Genomic DNA, 22,248 nt, shown 5'->3' with positions numbered 1-22,248 from the left:
CACGCAAGGTATCGCATCCCTCCCCATACAGACCGGTGTCACCACAACACGCCCGCTGCCTCCAGCGGGGTTGTCGCAAAGCCTCCCCAGGGTCTCAGGAGTGATGCATCGCTTGCTATTCAACGCTACAGCTTTCACTTGGAACTTTTGTCACATCTAAAGGTACTGTTGGCTAAAACGTGACGCAACTGGGGATTATTTTAACGCAACCTTAAGAACTCTTTTGAAACCATATTCTTGAACTGTGTATGTTGGATTTTTGTCATTTTGGTCTTGTGTAGTTTAGATTAAACACCTTTATTTTTCTAAACTGTTCTGAAGTCAGTTTGTGGTGTTTTCACTGTGTGACTGTGAGTGTTGGTACAAATACTTTACGCATTGCCTTCGATAAGCCTTGACTGCTCGTGCCAAGCTACCCAGGGGGTGAGCAGAGGTTATCTTAGCGTGTTTCCTCCTTACCCTGACTAGAAGCAAGGGTCCCTATTTGGACAATGGTACCTACCTCTGCCAACTAGAGACCCCCAGTTCTAACAACATAGAAGATGAATACCCACCAATGTCGGACATTGCAGGAGAGCTGACAGTGATCTTGGAGCTGCAGCTGTGCGGAACAGGCGATGCTGTGGAAGACCAGGAGTTGTTCATGAGTTGTCCCACATTGGATGTCGAGAGTTGGGGGGTCGGTGTCCGTGGGAAGCACCAGCAAGCGTTGACAACTGTAACTAATGTGGAAAGATAAGAAGGTGCAGTGTCGGGTCCAGCAAGGTCCACGTGACTCGCCACAAGCAGGGGAGTCATTGCAGGCCCCGAGCAATCAGGGGAGAACACTGAACTCAAAGAAGAACCTCAAGAGGCCCCATAGGCCTTAGGCACTAGAGGCGAAAGAGGACCTTGAGCAGCTCACCAAAGATGCAGGCTCACGGTGCAAGTGATGGTGTGAGGACAAAGGATTTTGTCAATGGAGATGCTTGAGGTTGGGGCTACTTAGGGACCAAAGATCTTGACAGAAGAAAGCCAAAAAACTTTAGCAACGGCAAGTCAACACAGTGCACATGGGTTTAGTTACTGCGGCTCTGACAAGGGATACATACCACAAACTTGGTAAGAGGACAGGGCAGGCCTTGAGGAACATGAAGAACCACCACCTGTGCTGCTGAGACTTTCGGAGTCCGGGAAAGCTTGGGATCAGCAGACTGGTCTGCTTTATTGTGGTGCCTGGAGATGCAGGGAAGTGACTGCATTTCAATGGAGATTCCTTCAGGTGTCCTGGATGTCCAAAGGCCTTGGAAGGTTCCTGTATTGAGCACGGGAACAGACATGGCAGCAGACTTGCAGGATGACAAGACCATGGGCAGCAGGAGTGTTCCCAGTTGCAGTCCTAGAACCCAGAGCAAGGTCCAGCGAAGTCCAGAATGCCCAGATGGTCGAAGAAGAAGTGGTGTCTTGATATGAATCATGTCCTATGACGAATCTAGGGACCCACCTACAGGTAATCCCCTAAGTACCCTAAGGAAATGGTTGGGACGATTCAGGGTTCTCTGGCAGGGGAGGGGTTGGACAGTGAGGAGGATACTCCCATGTCCTTTGTCCAGTTGCACGCCAGAGCAGGAGCAAACGGCTCCCTGAGCTGGTTTGAGCTGGATTATATAAGAAGGACACCAAATGTGCCCCTCAAGCAGACTGAGTGTGCTAGCAAGAGCCCCCACCTGGCTCCCATACACTAAACCCTGTCTGGGAGGTGGTCACACCGCCCTGTGACAGGATACTTAGTGTTCTGTCTTCCCCTGCAGAAGCTTGGCTCAACAGCAGGAGGGCAGAATTGTGTCTCTGGTCGGCAACAGCCATGTTGTGCTGTCCACGTGTAGAAGACTGGTACCGGGAGCACTGAGGGCCTTCCGGAGGTACTTTACAGTTCATGGAATCATACCTCCCACACTATTTATAGTGTGGGAGGTGTGATTCCAACATGTTTGATACCAAACATGACAGGGTTCATTGCAGCTAGTTCAGAGATGATCATCGCGTAATGACGCATGGCAACTCTATGTATCATATTGGTTGGTGCACTTACAATCTGGGAGAATGGACTCCGAAGGTTGTAGGGGTGTCCTGCTCATGCAAGAGCACCCTCACACTTAGAACTGAGCAACCTGCCTTCAGGATTAAAAGGCCTCACTTGGGGTGACATAGGTTTTTAGTGCAGTGACCTTAGATATAGGGAAACCTATGACTGTTGTAAATGGTGCTAGCACCAGCTTCCACAGGCTGCAATGGCAGGCCTGTAGTTACAGTTTGAGTGATCTCCCATGGGTGGCATAATACATGCCGAGGCCCATGGGTAACCCCTGGTGTACCTATGTCCAGGGTACCACAGTACCATATACTAGGGACTTATAAGGTTACACCATTATCCAATCTGGAATGTACCTAAGTACTTACTGTAACCAATTTAGGGGAGTAAGCACAGAGACTGTGGTCCTGGTTAGCAGGATCCCAGTCAGACCAGTCAGAAACAACATAGCACCAGGCAAAACATGGGAGTAACCATAAAGCCAGATCCTACCTACCTACAAAGTACTTTATTTATTTATTTTGAAGTTGTGTACATAGTGTGTTCCAGATCCAGGAATGCCAGAGTGCTTTACAAGTGGAAACAACATGATGGAATCACTTTGTTAGACAAGTCGCTGATAACAGTATTAGCAGTCATATTCCCAAATTCTCTATGTCTATGTCTCTTTGTTTCTAAATCAACAAATGCAATACCAGATGTTAGAAGACTAGAGCTGAGAAAAATGAGCGTGCACTGCTAAGAAAGAGGAAAATGAGACAGCAACTGCATCTGTTACAGAAATGAACTAAAAAGGTTTATAACCTAAGATTTCTCTGGATTTGTATATTGTGAATTTCACTCCACCAATCATTTCTCATGAACTGGCCTTTGCTCAAGAAAGAAGGTGACCAGCAACAGCTCAGCTGCATTTGTTTACCTCCCTTTTTGCCTGGAGCATGCATCATCCTGATACCAGTGCAGACTCCTCCTTCTTTTACTCCTCGCGCTCTGCCTAGCGGCCACCGTAGGCCAGTGTTCACTCTTGGCTACTAAGGTGCAGACCTAGGATGTCTCCTCACTTACTCCTCTGAACATTGCAGGCTGTAATGTAACTGCCTTACTACCTTTGCTGTCCTTGGCTTATGCTGTGAAACACTGCTTACAACAGCATGCACTGCACTACCCACAGACAAGCAAAGTAACCTGGAGCAGGACCTGCACCTACTCATACAGTGCTACAGTTCACAGTGTATGCAGGTATGCACTTCCTATGGGTGATTTATACCCCTCACCCACTAACTCCTATGTAATCAGATTCATATCTCCTGTATGTCTTTATTCCTTGCACCCTCAAATGATAGATTGCAGTAGGAGGTAGCAGATTAGTATTGTTTGCAGCAGTGCTTTTTGGTTCCACCTACTCCATCATCTGCAAGAGGCCCAGAAGGGGCCTCTACCATTCTCCCCTCCCTCTGCTAGCTTCCTGTTACTTGCTCATGATGTGCTCAAGAGGCTTCACCTGTCAGTGTGTGAGTTGAGAGGTTTCTTTGTGAGCTTTCACAGCATTGCTTAGTTTGCATCAAGTATCCAGTACAATTTTTCACAATTATCACCGGGTTTCCTTCCTGATTGGTAAGATGGGTCGCTGTCCCTGGACTATGAGGTCAGTAAGAGTTTCAATGTCACAAGGATAGCTTCAATATTTGCCTGATTACTACTTCTCTAAATGGTTCAATGGGAAGCTGCCAAAGCCTCAAGAAGACTAAAAGCGTGGCATGGATCTTGTGCGATCCAGTTTGTAATCTGTAATGGGACTTCCCCCAAGATATAAAGTCATACAGCTCCTCACTCCATATAGGTATGTTGATCTTGGTTGCACTTGAAATACCCATTTGAACCATTTGGGGGGATTCTCAGTTTCTAACTGTTGGACTTGGCCCTTTTTGCAGGGTCATCTCTGAACTTTTTGCCTTCCTCATGGTATTTGTTCTGACCTGGTGTTGGTGGTTTTAGGACTCTGGGCACTTTAGCACTGCAGTCCAGTGTAAAGTGTGGGTGCTCTCTGTGGTAAGCATGGTAATATTGGTCTACACCTGTTTGGCATATTTAATTTACCTATCAGTCCCTTGTAAAGTGGTATCTCTGATACCCAGGGCCAGTAAATTAAATGCTACTGGTGGGCTTGCAGCTCTGCTTGCGCCACCCACCAATGCAGCCTTTCAAACCTGTCTCAGGCCTCTGCCATTGCAGAACCTGTGCGCGCAGTTTACTGCCACTGTGACGTGGCACATAACCAATTGGCCTTGTCATGTATATAAATCCCCTGTAAAGTATTGACTAGTGCCAGGTGGCACAGTGTACATTTGTATTTATGTTCTAAAGTGTTTATGATAATACAAAGGCTCTCTTTACATAACCTTGTGTGGAGTTTCCTTTGTGGTGTGCCCAGTGTGTCGCGGCTGTGTGTGTGTTGCGTAAATGCTTTACACATTGCCTCTGGGATAAGCCTGAGTGCTCGTGCCAAGCTACCAAAGGGTTGAGAAGGGGTTATCTTCAGCATGTAACTCCCTTGCCCTGACTAGAGTGGTAGTTTCTGCCTGGCTGAGGCACTTGCCCTAGATAACCAGAAATCCCATTTCTTACACTAACTTTTAAATACCTCTTTCTTAGTGACCATACAATCAGCTAGATGGTGGAGGGATTTGAGCATCTCGGTTAGTGGTCATCCCTCTCTGTGTATTTTCCTACACTGCTTGGTGTTCAGTTCATATTTTACAATTTTCCTTCCAAATTGGTCTGTAATAGCCTTAAGGAGGAGGATCTTGTGTTTACCTAACCTTTACCTTTTCTTAGATGGCCCTTGGTAGACAGTAGAAGTGGCTTTTTTATCACTGGTTGTATGCTGGATAATCTGTTACCAAAACAGAACAGATTCCTCGTAGCAAATAAATAGCCTTTTTGTTAATTTCAGATCTGAGTGGAAGTGAGACCCTTTTCCAGATTGCCAAAGAGTCGCTGTAGCAGATCCATGGGGTTGTGTGGCCTTTGCCCCCTTTTTAATCTGCATATTAGATCAATGTAAACTGAAAGAGAGATAGATGTGCTTCCTTGGGGCGGTCCGTGGCATCTCTGGAAATATTTGCATTAGGATTCTTGTTTTATTTCCAGTTTTGTCGGACACCACAGCCTGGAGATGCAAATTCAAAATGAGGTGTTTTTTAGACCAGGGTTTTTTGGCAGCTTCTAAACATACTCGAGATATGTGTGATAAATCACGGGGTGTTGCGTATTACAGGATAACAGGATTGAAGAGAGCTCTATTGGCTTTTGTAAATCTCCACACCGAAAGAAGTCATATGCGTGACAGAAGAAGTGGGTAAGGTTGTATTTACTTCTCGGCGATCCCCATTCCAGTTCCTTCTTCTTGTCTCAAAACTTACTGTAATCTTTCCCTCCCTTCCAAACTGCAGACAAACTTTGATGCATGGATTGGGTAGTCAGCAGCAAAGGATTTCTTGATGGAATAGCCATTTTTGGGATATTAGGGGTTAAAAACCGTTTTTAACCATTATTATTATGTGTCAGGAAGGCGACACCTTGAGTGTATGTTCTGAAATGAACAAATGGAATTGTGGTAGTGTTACTCTGAGCACTTCACGAACTGTGTTACAATAGAGTCTGGGCAAGCGTAAAAATATCTGTCTCTTTTGACTGTATAGAAGTATAAGAGCGGAAAATTGTGCCCAAGGGTTCAATCATAATGCCCAGTAATAATGTAGTCCAAAATGCATTCTCTGATTGATATGTTCATTTATTTGGAACAGATCCAAAGAACTTGAGTGAAATAAAGAGACAGCAGAAGTTCTTTGGATCTTTTGCAAACAAATGAACATACAAATCAGAAAATGCATTTTGGACTACATTATTACAGGACATTGTGATTGAACCCTTCGGCACAATTTTCCCCTCCCATAGTTCTGTTAGGCTGCTCAACATAGTGGTTCTTGGGTGTAACCACTTGGGGTAGAAGTTCCAACCATAGATTTGGGTCTTGTCCATGTTTGTTGCCGAAAACTCAGGACTGTGCCCATCCATTCATCGACAACCTCTTTTGTCTGTAGATTCAAATTATACACGCCTGCAAGTATTGTTCCTCTAAACTTTAACGACAAATGCTGAAGCGTCTTTGGCTTTCTGAGAAGTCCCCAGCATTCGTACAATACTATCGGCTGATGGCACTCTACCCACCAATGAGAGACATTAATCAGTAAATCAAATATTCATGAAACAATATTGTATTTGGACTGGTAGCAAATATTGTATGAATTCAGTTGTCAGGCTAATGTCTGCTCTGAATTCACAATGTGTCCCCTCGCCCTAAAATCTTTGTAATTTTTTGGCAACCTCTGTTACACGGTATCTGTCACCCACACTCCTAATGCACTTCAAAGCATTTTGCTCCACAATAACAGCTCTTGTCAGGACCACATATTTCTTACTTCTTATTTTTGCTTCAGTGGATAGACGCAATAAATCTATTACAATGCTTCTTCCTGAGGATTAGATAATGATTTGGTGCAACACTTCCATATCACAAACCCATGACGAAATTTCTTTTTTCTGGCAGTTTCTCATTTAGCAAATTATTATCTTTGCTAAAAAAAGAGGCTGCAATCTGTTTGATCCTACGTGAATGATCGCCACACGGCTAGCCCTAATAAATGAGTATTTTGTTGTTATTTGGGGTAACATTTGCAGCACTTAACAGAATCATTCATCTTTCTCTCCGATATACGCGGCCTTGTTTATAGCAGCGAGGAAGAGAGGGGAAAGAAGAAGTTTGCAGCAGAGTCATTAATTTCCTCGCAAATGTCACTGACTTTGATCATCTTAAAGCTCTCCCGGTCGTTGTCATCAAGAGACTCTGATGATTTCATGCCGATCTGCGTTTTTGTACATCAAAGACATGAAAGCAACGCTCTGAACCTCTGCCTTTCGGGCTAAACTTCTGGAAGCTTCCCCGGTGCACCTGCGCGCGGAACAGGTGAAGGAAGTGCCAGGCCGTCAGGTGGGGGCGGGGGCAGAGAGGGAGACGCGTCCCTCTGATAACAGACGAGCCCAGATTAAAGCAAGGCCGGCCTTTTCCACCCTCTCGGTGCCGTACTGCCGCCTCCGCAGTTGAATGCAAAGGGAACCCGCTCCGCGCGCCTTTAGAGAGCAGCCAGCAGGACAGCTTTCATGGAAAGACAGAGCTGCTCTTCAGCAGACGTGGCGGCCAGGACGTGGCTTCAGAGGCGCGACTTTCTTATTGAAGAAATTGATGGGAAAGATGCAGCATCCAGTTATAAGCGGTTGGACTGGAGGCACCGCGTGCAGCTGAATATGTAAATCGTGTTGAGTGTTCGCATAATACTGTGCCTAAGAAGTCTCCAGGTAACTGTAGGAAGTGACATCCTCCAACCGGATTCTGTACGGCGTAATAGGAAGTTATTTTCCGTATTGCAAAACGCTTTTGTAATGTTAGAAAGTATGGGCCCTGGGCCCTCATGATGGGCGCAGCAAGGATGGACACGGACACCAGGAATGAGTGGTAGGAAAGGTCCTGAGCACGTGCGCTCAGCCTCTTTTATTGGCAGCGTCATGTGACACCATGACGTCTGTGGTGGGTGGGTGTATAGTGTGTTACATTACACAGGAACACTAGAACGTGTACACACCAAGACACTACATCACTCCCCTTTTTAATCAATGAAAAACTCAACTTGATAATTCACATTTGGGGAATCAACTTATCTCAGGATGCAGTGAAGTGTTCAGTTCCATCAAGCTTTTCTATCCGCCGCAGCTTGGGAAAGGGCAGGTGGAATTCAGTCTGTTTCGGGGAACTTTTGTCCGCTCTGGCACAGGTTGGAGATGCTAGATGGAAACAGTCTGTAGACGACTGGGTAGCCCCTTTTTCCTCACAGTCCTTGTGTTGTTGGCTTCCGTGGTAACGGGTGCTGTTGAAGTTCTTGCAGCTCGCCATGTAATGGATGGTCACGTACCAGTTCGGCCTCGGACTAACAGTGGGGACCTATTTTGCACTGACACCTTTACCTTCTTTACTCCTAACTGTGGCAACGGCCACGTGGATGTACTTCTTCTCTGCTCTTCAACTGTGGCAACGGCCACATGGAATAACCTCCTTCCATTCTTAACTGTGGCAACGGCCACGTGGATATTCTTCCTAGCTTGTCACGGTGGCGGAGGTGCCCCTCAGATCTCTCCTCTTCTTCCTTTCTTTTCGCAGTGGCAGACGTGCCACACAGCTCTCTCCTCTTCTTCCTTTCTTTTCGCAGTGGCAGACGTGCCACACAGCTCTCTCCTCTTCTTCCTTTCCTTTCGCAGTGGCAGACGTGCCACACAGCTCTCTCCTCTTCTTCCTTTCTTTTCGCAGTGGCAGACGTGCCACACAGCTCTCTCCTCTTCTTCCTTTCTTTTCGCAGTGGCAGACGTGCCACACATCTTCTTCCTTTCTTTTCCCAGTGGCAAGCGTGCCACTCGGATCTCTCCTCTTCTTCCTTCCTGTTTCGCGACATCACTCGGTCCGATCTTGCATCTTCTCTCCTGACCTGGCTCCTCCATGCAGGGCGCGCCCGCTGCATGCGTGACCCTGGTTTGTCCCCGACTGGAACACTTCCTCCTTCTGCCTCAGTTTCCTGAGTTGGTGTCGCGAACCTTCTACTCTAGATTCTTGTTGGTGACGTTCATGAGATGGTGTTCCGAGACCTTGACTAGGTCGAACGTCCTGGACCATTTGGCGGTCTGCTCCTGCTGATGTTTTAGCAGGTTTCTTCGGTCGTCCTGTCGGACTTTCTGGTGTAGTTTAGGGGACCCGTCGCGGGTCATACTTGGTACGCGATCTTTCTGTGGATCGGCTTCTGGGGGTGCCACGCTTAGTGGTCTTCTTCGGTAACTGTTCTGCACTGTGGCGTTACCTGTGCCCTTCTTCCATCTCGTGGGGGCGGGGTGCCACGCTTAGTGGTCTTCTTCGGTAACTGTTCTGCACTGTGGCGTTACCTGTGCCCTTCTTCCATCTCGTGGGGGCAGGGTGCCACGCTTAGTGGTCTTCTGCTGCTTTGGACCGTGGGGTACTTGCTGCTTTGGCTGGCGTCAGAAGTTTGCTGCTTCGCACCGTTGGCGGGAGTAGTTGATGCTGCAGTGATCTCCTGTGGCCACTAGGAGTCACTGCCCTCTCCGTCTTCTGATCTCGGCAGTCTTATTCCCTGATCGTTCCTCCAGTGCTTGGCAGTCGTTTTCTCCCTACGTTTTGTCCTTGCATGGATGCTTGGTGAGGTGTTGATGTTACGTGAGGCATTCGTGCCTCTTCCCACGTCGCTTCGGAAGTGGCAGCTGCCGACTCCGTGCTGGTGCGTGTGGGCGTCTTCTGCGCAGAGCGCGCTTTCCGGATTCGTGCGTTAAGATGCTTTCCCTTGGGGCGCTACTCCGTTTATTGCCTCTAGATGGTGGTAACTTCTTTTGCGTTGAACAATGCTTGTTTCCGTGCTGGAGGATGTTGGTGCACTAATGCTTTTGGCCACTGGGTGGCAGTGTTGCTGGATCTTTTGAGCAGCCTGTCTTGTCTTTCCCGGGTGTGCACTCTACTGCTTCAGTGCACAGGGGGTTGGAGCTGTTGCTGAGCATGGGTGAGTAGATTTTCTATGCTTTTAGTGTTCCAGATTTATGCCGAATTTTAAATGTGCTGAAGTCAGGCAGACATTGCAAAGCACTGTGTATGTCCCTCTGGTGTTTTGCAGGTTTAATACTGGGGGCTAATTTCACTGTCTTTATTGGTGCACCAGTACTTCCTTTAGGTCAGTGTTCCGGTGGGGCTGGTGACTCTTTGGCGGTGTTGACCGCGCTGCTGGCACTCTGCTCCTCACCCGGAGCACATACGGAGGGGGCACCTTTTGCTGACGGCGGCACTGGCCGCGTGCAGACGGATCTCTTCACCCCTGCTTCCCTGCACTCTGCTCCTCACACGGAGCACACGAGGAAGGGGGGGGGGGGTGGCCTTCTGATCTTAGCGGCGCTGGCCGCCTGCAGCTGCTTGCTTCCCTCGCTCTCTCTCTCTCCGTCCGTAGCCGCCTCGGCCGTGCTCACGCGGGCAGGGAGAAGTTGCTTTACTCCTGTGGGGGAGCTCGTCGCTCCGGTCACTTCTCCTCGGCGAGGGACGCTCGAGGCAGGCCGCGGTTGGGCTCCGCCGGCTCTGTCTTTTGACTGTACTGTTCCGCTGGCCTCACTTTCGCCGGTCTCCCGCCGCTGCAGCTTCTACACACCACGCTGCGCGGCGGAGACTTGCCTTGCTTCTCGCAGGCCGCGGGTGGGCTCCGCTGGCTTTGCAGTGACTGTCCTTCTCTGGGCGCTACCGGCGGGCCGCGGGTGGGCTCCGCTGGCGCTGCTTAGTCTCTTCTTCGCTGGGGGTGCCGCCGGCAGGTCGCGGGTGGGCTCCGCTGGCGCTGCTGAGTCTTCCTTCGGTGGAGGTGCCATCAACCGGTCGCGGATGGGCTCCGCTGGCCCGGACCACGTCGCGAGGGGGTTAGGGAGGCGGTTAGCTACTCCGCTCCTTCCCCCTCGTTACTTTTGTTAACTTTCGGGTCCTGCCGCCTTCCCTTCACGCCGTGGCTTACTCTGGGCCCCGCCGCTTACGTTACACACGCGGCGGGGGCAAGGGATGACTCGGGCAGGCCGCAGGTAGGCTCCGCTGGCGCTGCTTATGAATGGCACGGTTTATTTATTAGCGCTTCGCCCCTGGGGCTCACCTTCGGCCGGCGGGCCAGAAGCTGCGTCGCTGTCGCGGCGGGTGGACTCCGCCCGGCCCTTGCTCCTCTCTGGTGGGGTTTTTGCTTCGCGGCCGTCTCAGGTGGGCTCTGGGCGGTCCGCTATTCCCGATGGCACGTTGGTGGCGGCTGACGCGGGTGGCTTCGGTCGGCTAGCTGTTCGCCTCTCGATGGCTGCTGGGCTCCGACGTGCTCCCCGGCTTCTGGGCTCGCTGTGCCTTGCTGCAGGGGGTGCTCTTCAAGCGGGCACTCTCTCCCCCTTTTCCTCAGTGTAAGGTAGTGGCACGCATGGGTTGCACTACCGACCTCGTCGCCATTGTAATGTTAGAAAGTATGGGCCCTGGGCCCTCATGATGGGCGCAGCAAGGATGGACACGGACACCAGGAATGAGTGGTAGGAAAGGTCCTGAGCACGTGCGCTCAGCCTCTTTTATTGGCAGCGTCATGTGACACCATGACGTCTGTGGTGGGTGGGTGTATAGTGTGTTACATTACACAGGAACACTAGAACGTGTACACACCAAGACACTACAGCTTTGAGGCCTTTTTACCAAGATAAGCGCTTTTATGTCCTCAATGAAAAAAAACGCCCTGCGAGCGCTAGAATTTGCAGAAAAATTCACCACTAAATTTAGCAATACGAGGTGTACGTGGGAGGCTATAATGCAAGTCATTCTATCAGCATAGTCATTACCTCCAAGTAATCAGGACATTCCGTCCAGCTTTTCCTACTTTGTTCCTTTCCATTGCTTTGAATGATTCGTGTGCCCCCATGAGCGCCACACCAGTAGTCACGAACTGCGTTCTGGCAGCTGGAATTAGCAGTGGCACCGGCAATACCGTAATGAATGTTGTTTTACAAGAAGAGGGATTTGCTTATATGATTTTAAGAACAAGTGTAGTGGTGTGGCACTCTGTGTAATACTGGTTTAAGTCAATCCTAGAAGTAGCTTGGGTGCTGACCGGTTTGCTCCCTCTGACCAAAGGGGAGTTGTCGAATGTATCTAAGTGGGTACTGTCAACCTTGACAGAATAGCCAATCGCACTCCTTGGGGAGTCGTTTAGATGACTCCAATGTTTAATCAAAGTTTTAAGTGAAAAGTACTCATAAAGTAAGCCAGAGAAAGCGACTTCTCATTCAAATTTATTCATTTTTTCAGATTTATCTTTGGTATATACTGTTGCTTCACAGCTATATAAGGATTCCAAAAGCATTCCAAAATGATTTCAAATGATTTATACAATCGATATGGTAATCCTCCAAATACCCGATGTAATGAAGGCTAACAATAATGGAGGTAAGCCTCGCAGCGTTTGTAGACTTAATTGAAAATGAAGTATGCCAGATTTACTCTAGACTCCCCACACAGAAATGGGAGGAATCACTAGGATGGATTTGTAAGCCGTGATGTGAAGCATTTCCTGACACAAGGAATTTGTGGTCAGATGACAATGTATTTCCCCTGATGAAGTGCTTCCAGCACGAAATGCAGTGGGTATTTGGAGGATTACAATATCGATTGTATGGATCATTTGAAATAATTTTGGAATGCTTTTGGAATCCTTATATAGCTGTGAAGCAACAGTACATACCAAAGATAAATCTGAAAAAATGAATAAATTTGAATGAGAAGTCGCTTTCTCTGGCTTACTTTATAAGTACTTTTCACTTAAAACTTTGATTAAACATTGGAGTGATCTAAACGACTCCCCAAGGAGTGCGATTGGCTATTCTGTCAAGGTTGACAGTACCCACTTAGATACTTATATGATTTTAAGTCATGACTTTAATAGTAGACGGAATTGGGCTCTGTGGAAGTTTTCACTTTGCCAAGTTAAGGAGTGGTACACAAATGTCTGGAGCCTAAATCACACTCCAAGATCCACGCAAGCCGCCATGTTAAAAACGCATCACAAAGGTAGGGTCAACCCAAAGGAAGTCACTGGGACCTCAGTATACAGTATTATAGTAAGAGGGGGCCCAGAACGGGAGGACAGATAAAAACACAAGTCAAAAGAGATTCAGAGATATCCGTAAAGTTAGGAGTACAATGTTATTTATTCACAGAGTACTCAACCACACATTGGTATACATTGCATGAAAAATATCAATTGGTAAATAGTTGTGCCCAAAAGGGGGAGGGGTGGGATGGAAGAGGTGAAGTGGTAGGAAGTGATGTAGGATAGGGAACGTGGTACAGGTCAAGCATACTTATTTACAGACAGACAAAGTTATTATTGGCTTCCCTCGGGAGCCAAACATGAGTACCACAAATGTTCATAGATTTTGCAAACAACCAAGCTTCTAAGGTCAGCAGTGTAATTCTTGCTAGCGGTAGAAGCTGGTACGGGGGTAGTAGTCTACGTTTCAACCCTGACTGGTGTAGGGTGGATGTTCCCTTACAAACAGGTCTTCATCAGGACGGGAAAGGAGGGGTTGGGCAGAGTTCTGCTTGCAAAAAGAAGAAGAAGGTTCAAGGTACGTAATCGGGCTGTCAGGAAGCATTCGTAAATTAACGCGTTCCTCTTGAAAGCATGAAACAGGGGCTAAACCTCGTTGTGGGTCCAGTAGGATTACGGGCATAAGTTGCCGCTGGGGGTTGGCAACGTAATAGATTCCATCAGAAGGTACCGGGCTGATGGCTGCTAAGCTCGAGCCGAGGACCGTATTAATTTACGAACGCTTCCTGACAGCCCGATTACTTACCTTGAAGCTTCTTTTTCTTTTTGCAAGCAGAACTCTGCCCAACCCCTCCTTTCCCGTCCTGATGAAGACCCGTTTGTAAGGGAACATCCACCCTACACCTGTCAGGGTCGAAACGTAGACTACTACCCCCCTTATCAGCTTCTACCCCAGGCAAGAATTACACTGCTGACCTCAGAAGCTTGGTTGTTTGCAAAATCTATGAACATCTGTGGTACTCATGTTTGGCTGCCGTGGGAAGCCAATAATAACTTTGTCTGTCTGTAAATAAGTATGCTTGACCTGCACCATGTTCCCTATCCTACACCACTTCCTACCACTTCACCTCATCCATCCCACCCCTCTCCCTTTTGGGCACAACTATTTACCAATTGATATTTTTCATGCAATGTATACCTATGTGTGGTTGAGTACTCTGTGAATAAATAACATTGTACTCCTAACTTTACGGATATCTCTGAATCTCTTTTGACTTGTGTTTTAATCTGTCCTCCCGTTCTGGGACCCCTCTTACTATAATGCCATGTTAAAAAGGCAGGAACAGATGTATGATATTGTTTTATATGATACTTGATCAGGTAGTAAAAACATGCAGAATGGAGCATGTGTGTTGAAGAGGATCTCCCCTCAAACGTGTAACTTCCTTGATCTTCCCAGAATGTCGGCGTTTGCGATCACCTTTCATACAATGGACATCCAACTCAATATAAAATTAAGATTATTTTGTTTCAATAAAGGGCCAGTTGGCAACATCTATTCTAGTAATACATAAATCAAATCAATAGCAGGAAAGAACACGCATTGGCAATGCCAATTGGTCTCAGTATATTAATGAGCTTTGTGGTGTAGTTGCTATTATAAATATATTGATGTACTATGTTTGGTATCAGATGAATAAGTTCGCAAGTTAGCAATGACTTTAGAAGTAGCAGAATAGTAATGCAGCAGTTTTAGTACTAATGCAGTTACAGCATGAGCAATAGAGTAGTGATAGCAGTTAAGTTACCAGGAGAGCAGTGATAAAAGTTAGCAAGAGAGTATTAATAGTAGTGTTAGTAAAACAGCAGTGTAGTGTAGTTCCTATTTTCCCAATAGGCTCTGCGCATTGGAATAGTACCTACAGCAGTAAAGGCCTAGGCCAGACGTTAACTAGGTCTACTACTGTCGATACTAGACTTAATTTTTGGGTTTGCCAGCTAAGCTCAGAGTTCGCTAGAAACTTTCTCGAATGTTCAAGGAAGGATTAACTTCCCTGATTAGACAAGAAGGGATTTAGTTTCTGACAACCATAGAACATGACAACTTTGCTCTCCCCTAATCAAGAGTCAATCTCAAGAGTCGTGTGAGCACAAGGCAATTATTTTACTCAGTCAGTACGTGCATTCTTAGTCTCATCAGAATGTAGAGAAAAGGAAGAGACGGGCGTGTTCAATAAAAGGTGTTATTTATTGATCAGTCTCTTTTCTCGTACAAGAGAAATGGATCGATATTATTGCGATACTTATAGCTAAGTAAAGTGCATACATTAGAAGCAATAGTATAAAATAATATTGTAAAAACATTGATATGGTTTCTGAGCCATATGATGTTTAAAATGATTAAAATATATTTACATACACATATACATTTGACTAAACGTACTCAACTGGTGTTTCTAAATACGCCTACCCCGTGTACCTGACCTAAGTCTAATGCGTGGGCGGGAATAGAAAGTTACAGTTTAAGTTAAGTTTGTTTTTGCCAAGTGAATAACTAAAGAATTCTCTAGGAGGGGTTATTCAGTTCTGTACCTGGAATTTAGGATGAATGAGGAATGGTATCTCTTTCTCTGCTCTCGATATTCCAGGCTGCCTGCGAGGGCTACCCGGAAGCGCCGGTGCTGGGTCTCTCGGCTTGAGATAGCAGCGCGTCTCTCAGCGCGTCAGGAAGGCGGGGCTGCTGCCTGCGGGGTCTGCTTCTGCTCTTGGCTTCGGCAAGGGTGGCTGCTCCGTCTTGTCACCACGCGTCTCTTTGCATAGGGCAAGGTCGGCAATATTTATACCTTAAAGGTGCCGGGATTGACGTAAGGATGGACATAGGTACGTCAATAAAGATGTCATACGACTTGCTCGTTAGCACATTCTTTACTAAAGTTCTCTGTGAAATCAAAACAATGGCCGCACGGATTATCCAGGTTGTCATAGGTTTGATTTGTTATGAGAACGTCGTATGCCTTATCAGGGGCTGGAGGAATGTCGCTTGTCTAATTAGATCTCAAGCGTTATGACCTAATCAGATAACACGTTCCTGTGCCGTAGTGTGACTGCGTCAGATAACGGTATCTGCATCATGGGGGATTTCTTGCCTCATGGGCTGACTGTTAGTTAACTAGCTAGTAAGTTTAACCAGAATAGGGTCAGGAATAGGGGGATCGATTCAGAACCTATAGAAATACACGACACCCACTCCACGCTAACTATGGTCATATCTACTAATCTATGCATAGTATAACATAGTACAACATACTATAGAGTATAGTGTATACCTTACCACCCCAAAATACATAAATGCATTTTGAAATTTTCAAATATACTGAAAAATCGCAGTCATATATATTGTATGCACTTAAGCTATGAATTAAATGCAAAAGTAAACACGCATTGTTATGCATTATTGCTTGTTGGTATATGAGAAATACACATGAAATGGCTCTTAATATGGCTATACAGAAAAAAAGTCGAAACCATTTCATCACATAAAATATATTGTGAACATACCAGTGGGCAGCTAAAGTCTATATAAAGTCTATAAAGAATCTAAAAAAATAGAAATCTTAGTTCTCTAGGAATAGTTTCTTACTTTAAGCAGAAGATCAGTGTCCCGGGAAAAAATATATAGAAAAATATTTTAGGGGCTTGCTGAAAAAAGTTGCTGTCCGTGAACTGGATTGTAATTGTTCATGTGACTTTATTTTTTAAGTTGAAGGCCGAATTCAGGGAACGCCGTGTGCGAGTTTACTCAAAAGTCTCTATTTCTGTTCCGGAGAGAACATCATATCATTCAGGCTTTCGAAAAAACTGTCAACAGCTTCATGGGAAAGTTCCACTAAGTCGGAAATAGGGGTAACCATGCATTCATGCGCATGATTGTCTCCATTGACATTCTGATTTGCATTGCTGACAGAAGGTCGTACCTGTTCGATGCTGCTTTCATCTTGAACTTCACTACTCTTCAATCGCAGTGGTGAAGATTCCAGGAATGCCGTCATCAGAATTGGCAGCCTTTGAGGGCAGCACAGTGCGTGAACCTTGGTAGGAACCAACAGTGTATCTGCATCCACTGGCGCATCCGATTGTAGCGTCAGACAGGTGTCTAACACGCATTCTTCTCCGCATAGCAGACACCTTAGTACAGGTAAAACACACCTTTGCCACATTGGTCGAAATGAAAGAAACCAAGTCATGTTTAGGTCTCTAAGCCGGGAGAGTCCCAGGATTTTTGATATCCGGTCCCGGTATCCAATGGCTAGGATCTTATCTTCCATTGTCGTGAGATTTTGTTCTGTGACATGGGTTGCCATAACGAAAAATAAGGACCAGGAATAGGATTCCTGCAATTAGTCCTAGGATCAGGGGAAGTCCGCCAAAAATCGAATGGACGAAGTCTGGAAAAATACCCAGTATGGCTTTGAATGGTGTTAATGCCATCGAAAATACTGTCTTAAATACCTTTGAGACCCCTGTGGTATCAGAAATATTTAAGATTTCGCTCAGGATTTCCGCGAAATGTACGGGGGAATTGGTTGATAATAATGTATGTATCTCTGCAGTCGTCCTTGCGACTTGTAGATCATACGTTTCTTTAGATGACGTGAGCCTTGTAGGCGTCTGAAGAAGCACTGTTTTCATTCTGCTTAAAGTGTCTATTCGAATAGAAGTAATTTTCAGACCGGGCCATGCCCTTGCCTCCCTGTCTGGAAAGGAGCTGGGGAACAAAGAACGTCCACAGCACTTGACCTTCGCCGTCGTAGTGACGAGATAAGGAGTCCCGGGCATAAGACTACAGCATCTGCGGTCTACAATAAGAATGTAACTCCCATTATAGAGTCTTTGAAAGAATGGTTCTATTTCAGTTGCAGGTGCGCCTTGCTGGTGACATGAAAGGTTGTATGAATTCCCTTCACAGGCTCCGTGCAAACTAATACCGTTACACAGAAGCGTGCCGCTCAGTGACATAGCACAATTGTTGCCACTAAGAAACACTTTCTGTCCTTTGTTACTGACACATGCATGTGAATAGGGCAGGTTCCAAGTTGTTTTAAGGTACCCTTTTCCCAATTTCTCGTACATGCCAGCCTGTATATATTTTTGGCAGTATTGAAACCTGAAGGTTGAGATTGGAATATTTATGATTCCGTGTATTATCCATTCACTGACAGGTCGTTCTGACATTGTCATTGGTAATCTTTCTAGTTTTTCAATGCTCAAGATTGTATAATCAGCACCCTTCTGCGCCATACCGATTTGTCTATCAGTAAGGTTAAAGATTTGGAATAGTGACGTTGTGTTGATTAAACGCCAAGGCACATAGCCTGAACGCAGATTTTGTAACGTCCAGCCAAGCTGTACAATAGAACGCAATTGTGACTGACCATGTTGTAATAATAGTAAGTCTTGCGATAATATATCGATTGCTGAAGACACAATGCTGTCCAATGAAAAAATTCTGGAGGACAGAGTCATTAACCCATTGTCCACTACAGAAAGTGATTTTTCCAAATTAATACGGTCAATTTCCCGTATTCTTTCTGCTGTCTCAATTTGAGTAACCTTCCAGGCCTCATTGTATGCTGCATATACAGAGGCTGCTATGAAACGCTTATGACGCTGTTTGCGTGGTCCCAGTATGAAATCACGCAAGTCAGCACCATTAGTAAGTAAAGTTAGGTGTTGCTTAATTTCAGGCAGTGTGGAAGTTTGTAGCCATTGAAGGCATAATTTGCCCACACTGTAGGTTGTTATTATCCCTGGGTGATGTCTTTGGGGATATCTAGGGTCTGGCCTGGTCATTTTGAAACCCTGTGTTTTATTCAGGAATCTATCTTGACAGTTATTTGTATCTGTGGGCCAGATCAACCATTGTTTCCAATCAGGATGTGTTCTGTTTTGGTTAAGTATATGGTTTATGTCTATTCCTTCATCTGTATCAGAGTTATTGCTAAACAGTGTTGGCTTTGGAATAGATAGGTTATTTAAATCTTTGATTTTGGCTAGGCCAAGACAGGTGGTTTGTTGGACGGTGTCATTTAAAAATATCATTTGTTCTGGGATCATGCAGGCTCTAAACAAAGCTTCTATACCCTGTACTTGCCATTCTTTTGTACCCCAAACACTTTTCAAATCAACATTTTTGTCCCAATAATCAAATCCAAAAGTATTCATTTTTTCAAAGAATGAATCCGAATATATCAATTTTGTGTTGGTTATCATGGTTTTCATCCCTGTCTTGTTTGACAATTTGTAATAAAATGTTTCAGCATTAGTTATGTTAAAACCTGAAAAATATGAATATTTGTCATATACGGTTCTAGAGCTCCCTTTTGGAGGTGTAGCACAATGTTCCCATTGATTAAAATTTAAAACATTTCTAGGTTGTGCAGATTTATGCAAGAAATGGTTACCATAGTGGTTATAGCAATACATACTATCATAATTTGTAGAACCCTGCAAATAATCATGTTTTGTAAATTTAGCAGACATTACTAAGTCAGACATCATATTGTTAATACTTTCAAAGTCCCAATCATCAGCAAATGAGTTTGGTTTTGCAAAGTCACTCAAAGAGATCTTGATTTGGTGTGGATATTTCAGGATCTCGACCGGACCATAAATTTCATAGTCAGTGTTGTCCCAGGCTACCCCACCAGGTATTGGAATTGCTGTGAAGTTCGCTGAAGAAAGTTCTGAAGAAAGTTCTCGTTTCTCGACGTGTGAAGATGTGTGTGGTTTGAGGACCAAGTTGATGTTCTGACTTGCTGTGTCCATTTTAGCATATTTTCCCTCAATGAAGCGTCCCAAAGTAAATACCATGATGAGCCAAAGTATGAGGATAAATGCACCAAAACCCACCCAAAATTCAATCCATGGAGAAATCAGATATGTTTCTTTTAGTTGTTTCAAAAGTTCCTTCGCTTTGTCTTTAAAGGATTTTGATGATGGCTGTGTCTTTTGTTCGCTGAAACCGTCAGAGGAATCATCGAAGTTGATGAAGTAACCGGATGCAGTTCTGTCAATTGTTCCAATTGGTTCAGGATTTTTGTTTCTTGCATTTTCACTTGGTACTTCTGTATAGATTAGTGTGTCTCTACTAAATGTCTTTATTTGGGTTTTCAGAGGTCTAAGTTCTATTGCATTGTTGCATAGTCCTTGTTGTTCTTCTGTAGGCGTTTCGAATGTGATGAGCCTCTTTGATAGGACCTCTGTACTGGTAGCAAACCTTGGTGTTCTGCTACTTATTGGGAGTCCACTTGGCCTACTGTTTGTTATCGGCCACATGTTGTGGTTTTACCAGGTCGATGGATACAACTCGGTTCTCCTTTTTTCCAGCAAGTGGCGGTAGTACAACTGATCTTGTCCCGTTGACAGACAAGACAGGAACTGCTTTTCTGTAAGAAGGCCCAAATTCCTTCTTTACCGCGATCTTTTCCCTGACTAGATCCCCGACTTTTGGAATCCAGACAGGTCTTGCTGGGACAGGTGGTGATTCTTCAGTGGTTGTTGGCTGTTGTTTCAACTGTATGTTGCTCAGGTCTTTTCTTGTTTTGTTTAAGTCCTGCAAAATAGCCAAACGGTCTTTGACATCAAAGGTTTTTTCTATTACCACTGAAGTCTGACTATCAAGGTCAGAGATCAACATCCTAGTTCCGAATAATAATTCGTACGGACTGAATCCCTTCAGAGAATTTCTTGGCAAGTTATTTAGACTACGTTGGACACTTATTAGATGTTTGACCCACCAAGCTCCCGAACCTAATATCCTTTCTATTATAGATTGTTTTCTGTCTTGGTTTTTTCTTTACACCATCCCATACCCTCAGGAAGGAAGTGAGAAGATTCCCGCTGGGCTGTGCTCATTTGGCCATTCTTTCCCCCCCCAGGCTGGATTGCCTGAGAAAAAGAAAAAAATGGTCGAACGTAGCATGCTCTTAGCGTATATGCCATTTAGACTCGCAAATCTTGTATAACAGTCCGGACGTCAGCCGAGTGCTGTGGATCTACATTATAAGTGGGAACTAGCCTGTATATGTTAATCGCAAGCCATTCTTTTTAGTGGAGATGTTATCTGCCTTGATACGACGAGGTATTAAACTGCTTCTCTCCCCACTGCGATCTCTGTTGCAGTTTGGGCAGTTTTTTACAAACATGGTGTAGTGCAGGCTCATGCCTGGCCACCAGTACCGTGATTGTAATTCTTCCAGAGAATCTTTTAATTTAAGGTGTCTGAGACCCTCGCCCATGTGTGCGTCTGCGATTAACAAGTTTCTCCTGTCCATGTTTGGAATCACTCTATCCCCCACTCCAGGGATTCGAGCAAAAGGGACGGAGTTTGCATCGATTATGTATGTATAATTGAGTGGATAGTTGATCGGTAACGCTGAGCAGTCGCCTTTTGATGACGTTTTCACCGCCAGCAATGTTTCGCCGTCAATGTATTTTAATGTACGCTTTTTTCGATCTACGGGAGCCGATTTAGTGGCTGCCGCTGCGGCTGTCTCAGCCAATGAATTCCCTACAACGTGAACGCCATCACGTTGATGACTCAGTGAGTGAGTCACGTGAGTCTTTGGTAGTTCTTTCTTCAAAAGAGCTACTTGTTCCCAGAGAAGTCTCTGCTTTATTGGTGCATCTGTGTCATCTTTGTAACCGTTCTGAATCCATGTCTGCAAATCCTTGTTATATGCTTTGACGCAGAAATATGAATCTGACACTATAAGTGTCGGGAATTCGCGATCCGCATTATCTAGCGCCATTTTCAAAGCTAATATTTCAGTTTGCAGTTCTGAATTAGTTTCTACTGAGTGTGATTTTGTTAATAGAGGTCTTAGTTTACCTCCGTGCCACACTTCTTTTGTAATCTCACATGTGGGATTGTATGCATGTTCTCCCCAAACGGAGGGTTGAGCATGTCCGTCTGTATAGATTACACAGGCGTAATGTCGTAGAGGCAGAATGTCGATTGGCAGAGGATACGTTTTTTCATATTTTAGATTTTTTAATTCTTCTAGTTCTTAAAAGACTGTCAACCATGCAATACTTGATAATTCGTATCCTCCGTACTGGATTTTCAGATGGGCAATTCTGGATTTTTTGAAGTTGAATTTGTAACCCTCTGCAGCGAAACCAAGTATTATGGTGTTCACTCTTTTCAAGTGAGTCTCCAAGTCATCATCTGTTAAGTAAATGTCATCGACATAAGATAATGCTTCATCATCATATTGTTGTAGTAATTCTGTTACTCTCGCTGAGAATACCCCCGGGCTATTCTTGTACCCCTGGGCTAACCGACAGAATTGTTTTTGAGTGCCATTTACTGAGAATGCAGTTAAATATCTGCTCTCTGGTGCTATGTTTTGACAAAAGAATCCGTTGGAGATGTCCAAGGTTGTTTTGTATTTTTTGCGCACTATGTTATTC

The sequence above is a fragment of the Lissotriton helveticus genome, chromosome 7 (genome assembly GCF_964261635.1).
Source record: "Lissotriton helveticus chromosome 7, aLisHel1.1, whole genome shotgun sequence".
NCBI classification, from domain to species: Eukaryota; Metazoa; Chordata; class Amphibia; order Caudata; family Salamandridae; genus Lissotriton; species Lissotriton helveticus.
This window is presented reverse-complemented; position numbering follows the sequence as displayed.